Source organism: Aplidium turbinatum, chromosome 9 (assembly GCF_918807975.1).
Source record: "Aplidium turbinatum chromosome 9, kaAplTurb1.1, whole genome shotgun sequence".
NCBI classification, from domain to species: Eukaryota; Metazoa; Chordata; class Ascidiacea; order Aplousobranchia; family Polyclinidae; genus Aplidium; species Aplidium turbinatum.
The window spans coordinates 7,503,812-7,513,602 of NC_137480.1; positions in this window are offsets into that span (position 1 = coordinate 7,503,812).

Consider the following 9,791-nt stretch of genomic DNA (forward strand, 5'->3'; position numbering starts at 1 on the left):
GGCCAAACTTAAAGCATTATGCCCTGGATCGTTATACATTCACTGCAGTAGGCATGCTCTCGATTTGACTTTACAAGACGTTGTAAAATAGGTGAGGCTTATTGCAGATGCCTTAAACTTCGTTCAAGGTGTTGTAGTTGTAATTCGTGAATCGATCGTCTAAACCAGGGGTCACCAACAATTTTTGCATGCGGGCCACTTTGGCACTAAGGAGAGCTGTGGCGGGCCGCACTAATAAAATTTTAGGTAAGTTGACTCTTATGCTAGAAAAGAACGCATTTCGTACCCAGTATCCAGCGTTACATGTTGTTACTATTTATCTTAGAATACCGCAGCAACAAAATTAGTCAAACAACGCTACTGCCAGGCCAAGCTCCTACAACACAGTTTACTTCTTTAACAACGCCTAATAAACGAGGTCACTTGTTTTGCGCACTGATAGCGAGGCGAGCGGTTTCATCAGAATATTTATCGCCAAGCAAGAGTATGGTGTTGTCACTTCGCTTCACAAAAGATATCTTGCAATTAACAGTTTCAGTAAACAAGGAAATGGTTGATACATCGCTATACAGGCAACAATAGTGACTTGCAAACATATCAGCGAAAAATAGGCTCCAATAACAGGAAGAAAGAAACCAGGTATACCATGAAACAAACGCTTGTGGAAATCACCGGAAAAACGTTTTTATTGTAACTCATGAACAGTATTCCCTCTAAAAAAGCAATGAGTTGGTTTTTCATCCTTTTTGTGAGAGTCTATAAAACCGTCCTTCTTTGATTATTAGACAACTGTCACTTGCGGTGCTTATCAGCATGGCAAGAATTGTTGATTAACAACATTTTGCAGTAGGCTACTAAGCTAAATATTTTCATAACACAACCAGAAAAAGTATTTAAATTTATATATATGATATTTTACACCGACGACCTATTTTGCCAACAAAAACTTGCATAAAGGGAACACTGTTCATGAAACACAATAACTGTGAAATGCACACTAATGTTTACATGACATTTACAAACTTAAAATAAGCAACCCTACTAAGCTCACAGACAATTTCGAAATTCGAAAACAGAATCAATTACTGGGACAATGTGGATGGACATCGCATTGCAATAACTTTAAGCGACCCCCACCTAGAACTACAATCTGATTGGTCGGTCGGTGGAATTGTATGCAAAGCGAAAATAACTCCTCAAGAAAAGTATTTTTGGTTATACTTGTACGCTGATACCTTTTGCGGGCCGCACATAATAGCGTGGCGGGGTGCATGCGGCCCGCAGGCCGCCAATTGGTGACCCTTGGTCTAAACGTAAATCTTCGTTCATGTCGCTTTTTGGTTCCGATGAAGTTGCCTGCAATTTGCTGGGTTTGTTTCCTACTCGTTGGTGCGTTTTTGCTTGTGCCCTTGCTCATGTTGTTAGTGCTAGGCCTACTACCCTACCCTGTTTGGCTGTTGCAATGTCTGACCCACATGACAGAAGATAGTGCAATGAAAGGGGACGCGCGTGCATAGATATTCAGCTTGGTAAAATAAGCACGCATGATGTGGCTTTATTTTGCGATTACCTGCAGAGGTGAAGTTTTTTAGTTTGCAGAAGCCGTCGCAAGACAGCTCCAAAACAAAAAGATCTCTGCTTCTTCATCTTTGGATCATCACCATTTTCCGCGAACGGATAAAAAATCTCAGAAAAGATTAATCCGTTTTCATGCTTGTGGAAGCAGCGAACGTCTTTGCGTCTGCCAGTAACCTAAAGACGCCAAAGAATCCCCAAGTGAGCAAAACTCTAGCAACATTTCTAAACACAGAGGAATCGGATGGTTTTGTCGTCTGCGGGAGAAGGAGCGTGGAAACGGCAATACATCGAAGCCCTTGATTTGGTTCAAGCTGAGCTTGATCGAAGATCCGACCAAGTGAATCTGCTTAGGCTACAGCAGCCGAGAGAAGGCCCTTCTGAGCTGTGTAAACGGCGAGGAAAGATCTGATACGGTACTGAGATCAACTTACCCGATGCCATCTGAAAAGATCGCCTAAAAACGGAACTTACCTTGCTCAGCGATGTTGTAAGTGGAAAAACCGCAAACTCCGTTAAAAAGGTTGCTGAGATACTATCGCAACTAAATCCTCGAAGACTAGATCTTTTCAAAGAGACGTGAAAACTTGTGGAGCTCTGCCTTTGCCTCCCGGTTTCAGCTGCATCATCAGAACGTTCCTTTTCTGCTCTATGGCACCTGAAAACGTGGTTGAGAAGCTCAATAACACAAAAAGACTTAGCCTACTCGTCTTGCGTTGATGCATGTCCACCAAAACATTTTGAACACTGTCGATGTCAAAAAACTCATGACACAGCTCATAGAGATAAACCTGAGCGAAAAGCAATCTTCGGAAGCGTGTGAGAACTCATTTCCACAAACTGTCGTTTTCACATCACTTTCTAATTTGTTCGTTTTCATTTTAATTTCCTGAACAGCTGCTTTTGTTGTTGCCGTTTTTCGTTTCTTACAACTTACAATGTGTTTGTTTTTGGCGTCTTATTGCACACAGGAGGGGGCCGATAATACCTACTACCAAATTTAAATGCTCTCCCACAAAAGGGGGATCTGAGGGGCGAAGCCCCCCAGAAGCTCACAACACTACGGCAGCTTCAGCCCCCTCCCCCCCCTAGAGAAGAATAGTTCCCGCGCCGCTGCAAACAGGCATACCATGACTCAACAAATCGAAACTAACATGGAATAGGCTATGTGTTTTCATAAACTACATCACATAGTGGCACAGTAAATATTTTAATAAGTTATCGAGAGTTGCAAAAATGATGATTTTACAACTAACCCCACTCTCCTCTACTAGGCCTACGTTTTTCCGGGATTTTCCAGAATGTATTGAAGAACGTCTATTCAATGGAATTTGGATCTAATTAACGTAGTCTACTGTTGGGAGCTAGCTAGGTTACAAGTTGAAATGGCATCATAAGCGTACTGTGTTGTAATAATGTGTCCATCACTAACTATTGCACAACAATGCTTTTAAAAAATTGCAACTTGTGTAAATTTGTATAAAGCACTTAAACTGTTAGGCTGACCGCTGACGTGAGTTGTTCTCAGCTCTTGGTTATTTTGTTAACTTACTTTTCTTAACTTTACCAGAAAAGCAATCCTAATAGATTTCGTTGTTTGAGAGACTTATTGAGCTCGTCAATTGCTCTCAAAAAAAATATTGTTCATTTTGTAAAGAATCAAAAAGTAAAAAACACCTACAGTAAAGAACATTTAGGTGAAGACATAGCGGTTTACCACAACTGTTTACCATTGTAAAAATCCGGGCCTCGGATAAACCTCAATCAGCCATCCGCAAAACAAACGATAAATCATGTGCAGCTGTTTCCTTTATGTCTCTCTAGCTTCAAGACTCTTAAAGCATAACAAGCAGAAGTACAGTCATGTCATGTTATAAAGCGTCTTACAGTCATGTCAGCGGATTGAACGGAGGCATTGCATGCGAGGTAAACGTATAGGCCTGGCATAACTTACGATAAAACTTTTATTCAATGAGGCCATGGGTAGGCTAACTTATGAGTTTTTAAACTATTTTATATATCAGTGTTCGGGATTTGGTCAATGAGGGTCGCTTATTTTGGTAAAGTGTTTAGTTTTAGGCCTATCTGCTGATGTAGAAATAACTAAAGCCGTTGAACATCATACCCAGTGCTGTGTTAAGCCCTTTGTGGGCCCCGGGGCCAGAATAATTTTGGGCCCTCTACCATCAAGCAGACCTATAATATTGCGTATATTTTCACTGCACCGATATGGAAATGTGGTTCACTTCAATAGACTTTCTCACCAGTTTAGAAAACAACACAAGTGTAAGTAACCGCAAACACAGGTCTATCATTTCTTAGCTAGGCTAAGCCTTTGCTAGAAATGAAAGCCAAAACTTTGTTATTAGAAAATTACCAACTTCTAATAAAAAAAATACTGGCAATGGAGTATGGTCACGACGCGGTAATACCCCCGTACCGCGCAAAATTTTGACTGTTTGAACTTCACCGCGCAGATAAAATTTGAAGATGAATCCAAAACTAGAAATTATTAATTTCCATTCAGATTTGGTCATCTGGTAACATTTAGTCATTATTGTTGTTCACCATTTTTATGTTTTATCTGGCAACATTACTTGTTCTTTCAACCAAGGTGAAAACATTGTAATTGTAAACATAAGCAGTGTAAAGCGTTTTGAGGATCAGGTGTTCAATTATTTTTATTCAACATTATTTCATTCCAAGGCAAAGCTTTCATAATTTTATGCAGGCATTAAAGTTTTTAGGGTATGGTAGCCTAGGTTAGTGGCAAGAATAAACAAGTCACCTGTGATAAGAATGATATTTGTTTTGGATCTAAGCAATTTCAGTACCGTATTATACAACATGTGATATGCTATAAGGTATTTGAAGATAAGAGCCATTTCATGTGCATATATTCAGAAAAAAGTAAATACAGAAGAACGTTTCTGCTAAATGTACCCAGCTTTCAATAAAAGCCAGCTCAGATGAGCTTTTAAAAGTGGATAATAAGTGCTGTAAGTTACTCAATTGCCTAAATAGGCCCTAAATTTTTTTCCAAAATTTGCTTTTGTTTAATAGATTCCCTTGCATTTGTTTGTTTGTTTGTTTGTTTTATTATCTTTATCCTGCATTGCGGGAAAGCGGACTTGAGCGCTATGCATCGGTGTGCGCCTTCCGACGTAGGCACCTGACCCACGCTGCAGCCAACTGCAATGTCTGTTTCCGGTTGTCTATTCTACTTATGACTTAAATTTGGTACCACCCATTACTCGAAATCGATCACTGGGTAGAGGCAATTATCGTAAAGTTTCTTGCCCAGAGAAACAACAGCAAGTGCGGGTGGCTGGAGTCGAACATGCAGGCTCTCGTCTGCGAGCCCAACGCGCTAACCACTCGGCCACTGCTGCTGTTGTGCACTTGCGCAAGTGCACTCTTATTTTTTGTGGTGCAGGGGCAGTGTGACATTTTGAGATGTTTTGCGTTTCAGTGTACGGGAAGACATATGTGCATTGTGTAGTGCGGCAGCGGACAGCTTTTTCCTGCTCGCGACATCACCAGTCAAAGATGTTTATAATTATGGTATTGTAAATAATCAGAAATGCTATTTTACTTAGCCTACAGCTAACAATTTTTTAAAACAAAACACTTTTATTGATGAAAATAAATTGAATATAATATATGAATTCACAAAGGGCCCAACTCCATTTTTTTTCGTTTCACTTTATGTGCTTTCCAATTTTTTTCAACGAAAAGAAATTGAATACGTGAAATCAAAAAGGGCCCTCCAGTTTTTTTCTTTTCATTTCACTATTTGTGCTTTCTGATTTCTTTCAATGTTTTCTAAATGATACTTAAAAAAAACAGCCAAATTTTTCAAACATATCGATAAACACATAAAAAACACCTCAATATTTCTCTCTCTCTCAATATACTCTCACTCTCAATATTCCATTGACTTTTAAATGGGTCCAACTACAGCAACTGCACTTCAACTTCTCCATAATTTCTGCACAGAATCTTCACCGAGTAAACTTTTTAGGTATGATGCTTCTTACCAGTATATTTAAGCATATAATCATTATCAAATTTTCACCACAAAAGTAAATGACCAAAATAATTAAAACAGTTTTTACAAAATCACTTGGTGGCAATTGGGCCCTTCTTGAATTCGCATATTCAATTGCATCCCACCTGTTATATGTTAAATACATTTCTGCAGATCATGTTACTAACGTTATCGCATTTTAACTTTGTTTTTCGATAGTAATGGTGTTTTTAGTGATGTTTCAGTGTAGTAAGGGCCCAAATTTGAGATGTTTTAGTTTAATAAGGACCTAAATCATCTTTTTAATGGATAAGTACACGCAGTGAACTTTAGCAGCTAAAAAAACACTTCACTGAAACGCGAAAATCTATTATTTGTGGGCCCCTTGAGATGGTGGACCCGAGGGCCGGGCCCTCTTTGGCCCCCCCCCCTTGACACAGCACTGACTGATCATACCGCTGGCTAAAGAGCCACCTGGTAAAATAATGCAAACAGTTTGGAAAGTTCCTTGAAAAGTGTACGAGCCACAAATTGATATGAATGAGGCTTATTTTCTTTTATAGTGTTTTTGTATTCTTTTAGTAAGTAGCAATAGTCAAGTTTGAGTTATGTTAATTTTCTTAATGTGCTTATCTTTATAAGTATTGGATGTTTTTTTATTTAAATTTTTCATGGTATCGTGACTGATTTAATGTAATTGATTTGTAGCAAAACTTGCAATAAATATGTTAGGAACTGAATTTGAGTGTCGAAAACTGACCGCCGATGACTTATCTGCAGTGTGGGATTTGTTTGATGAACATTTTTATACACGTTGGCCAATGGTAAGCTCGGCTAAGTTGTCGGAAAACGCCAAACACAATCGAAGATGTCGATTAGAAAAATACTTGAAAACTAATGTTTCCATCGGAATTTTTCAAAAAAGCACTGGAGGATTGGTTGGTGCTGTCTTGTCTAAATTTGAAAAAGGAGTTACAAACATGTATAGCAGCCAAGCTGATACTGCTGGTGCAGATTACTTTGATACTTTTAAGATGCTGCAGGAGCTGGAGAAAGGGGTAAAGCTGGATTTGCAAGAGAACGCAAAGTCATTGTATATTGGATTGTTGTGTGTGCATGGAGGCTTCAGAAAGATGGGCATTGGTACTGAGTTGGTTAGAGCATGCGAGCCAGTGGCATCTGAAACCAGCTGCAAATACGTTTATGTGATAGCAATGCATGCTCCTCCACAGAAAATTTTTGACAACCTGAATTATGATTCCATAAACGAACTGAAGTATGGTGTATTTGTAAATCCGGTCAATGGCAAAAAACCTTTTGTAGATTGTGAATTAGCAGAGCAGCCAATCAAGCTGATGTACAAATCCATACCGACACAACTGTAATGGCAATTAATCACCATTGAACAACCTGTTATTTTGATGTCTTGTCAGAATAGTAGGCTAATCTTGATGGAAATTGATCCAAATTCACAAAATGTTAGAAAATCGTTGTTTGGGTTTTTAATGTTGAATCCGTGTGTTTCAAAACACAAGTTTTCCGTCCTAGTTTGTGATTAACTTATTAACGATGAATTAATGTCGTCATAGCCGTAGAGAGTAAAACATTTTGGGGGGCGAACACAATTTTTGTAAATTTGCCCAAATTTTGTCTTTGCATAATATATTTTTAAAAACGCAAAATTACTCACAATCTCTGAGATAGTGCAGTCTCATAACTTTACAATCATCAACTTGGCCGTGCACGCAAACTCAGGCGACAAAACGTACAACAGCAAAACAAGACGGAATTGACTTTAATCCAGGCCCGTAGTTATACATTTTAGCTTGGGGGGGCTCAAAAACTGTTGCAAAGTAAAAGGCTATGTACCAGTGGCGGCTCGTGACTTTTGGCCATGGGGGTGCTGTGAATGGTGATGTTAAATATGACGTCATAAAGTGACAGGAACGGACAAGCGCCGAAGGCGCGAGTCTTCTAGGGGGGTCTGGGGCCATGCCCCCCCAGAAAATTTTGTACTTTTATATGCTCTAAAATGCCATTCCTGGTGTTTTCAGGACAAAAAATAAAAATTTTAAGCAGTTGAAAATGTGAATTTTTAGAACTTTGAAACAAAAAGCACGAGGGATCAGTATCGAGCACGAGGGATCAGAGAGAGAAAGAGAAAAATTAATGAATGTCATCACGGAGGTTGAAGATACTTTATTTCAAGAGCTCTGTGGTGCCCCTGAAAAGACCGATGTTGGTGCCGTGGACCTCATTAAAAGATTTAGGCTATATATGCAGCTAAACCATCACAGCACGCTTAAAATAGTGATACCTTTCAGAGTAAACGTTTTCAAGGCATGTTTTTGAAATACAACACACCAATACCATCCAGCGCGGCTGTGGAACGCATTATTTCGCTTGGAAAGGACATTATGCGTCCCAAACGCAGCAGATTGTCAGACAAACGTTTTAAAATGCTTATGTTTCTACCCTGGTTTCTACAAGGAAATAACTAAAAGCTTTGAGCTTGGGGGGCATTGCTCCCCCAAGCCCCCCCGGCAACTACGGGCCTGCTTTAATCTGCATTTATAGAACTGTTTGTGTCCCAATTAAACAAAAACTATTAATACTACAAAAAGTGCTCAATGCTAAGCAAAAAAGCAAAGCAGAGCGAATTAAATCAAATATAGCTATTACTATATGAATCCTTAACAGCCTGTTTCACCTACACGGATCATCAGAATGTTCTTATTCAAATAGAATCTTAGATTATTTGAATAAGAACTTAATTTGAATAAGAAGATTCTATTTGAATAAGAACCTTCTGATGATCCGTGTAGGTGAAACAGGCTGTTAAGGATTCAGATAGTAATAACTAGGCTATATTTGATTTAACCCATTAAAAGCCGCCACAAGTTCCCGTTGCTCTTTTTAGGAAATATTTCAGCCACAAAGTTGTATTGTCATAACTTTTGAATTAGTTTAAAAAAATGTGATGATTTTTGCTTTTTTGATGCATTTTTTTGTTTGCCTTTTAAAAGGACACCGGCCACATAGTCAAATGTAAATCTCGCGATACCTTAACATAAGAAGGTGTTTGTTTCGGTAGAAATTTGTCAGATCTTACTTGAAGGACGTTTCAAAGTTATTGTATGAACATATTATATTCACGGTAACCATCGGCGTAGCTAGTGGGGGGGTGTCCCCCCCAGTGGGCAGTCTCCCCCTCGGTCGGAAGCTTGTGGCAGTAGAATATTTTTAAACGTAAACGAAAAAGCATAGTCAAAATCTTTTTTGAAATGGATTTGGCTCGTATTCTATTTGCTGGTTCCTACTTCACGCGTTCAGGGGTGTAAAATCATGGTCCACCACGGGCGGCACAAACCATAGCGATACGCCACTGACAGTCGTCGGCTCCAGCTCGTGACCGAGCATTGGTTTCGTCATCAAATCGAATTTGGCTTTGGATGGTGATGTCATATATGGCTTTGGAGGCCAGTGTATGATGGAAAAGACGTGGGCAAAAGTCACATTGTATGGGGGGTAAGGATTGTATGGAGGGAGGGACGTGGTAGTTTTAACTTTTCTAGTGTTCGTTTTTCTTGGGCTTTTTGTATCCTTTTTTTTCGAAAATTTCCGTGCCTTTCTTAGATCTTTTTCTCCAGAGTAATCTGTCACTAGCAAGGTTTTCCCATGAATCCAGATCAATGTTTGCATGGTTGAGGGAGACTTTCAGCTGATCTTTGTATCTCATTCTTGGTCTTCTGGGGGGGGGGGGGGGGTTCCTGTCTCTGGTTGTCCCTCCTCGTTGTTCCTTCTCATGACATGTCCTGTCCAGCGAAGGCAGTGTTGCAATATGGTGACTTCTGAACTGGGCAACCTAGCGCGATCAAGGATTGCATCTTTGGTGAGACAATCTTCCCAACAAGTGCCTATAGCATTTGACCCAGTTTCCTCTGCTGAAAATTTTCAAGACGTTTGATGTAACGGCGGTATAATGTCCAGGTTTCACAAGCATAGAGAAGGGTGGATAGAACGACTGCCCGGAGGACCATAATTTTTGTGCAAATAAATATAGCATGGTTGTTGAAAACACGATGATTAAGTCTTTCATAGGCACAATGTGCTGCTTTTACACGATGTTCAATATTCTTTGACAGTGTTACAAACAACCAAACAAATGTGGCCATGTGGCCGGTGT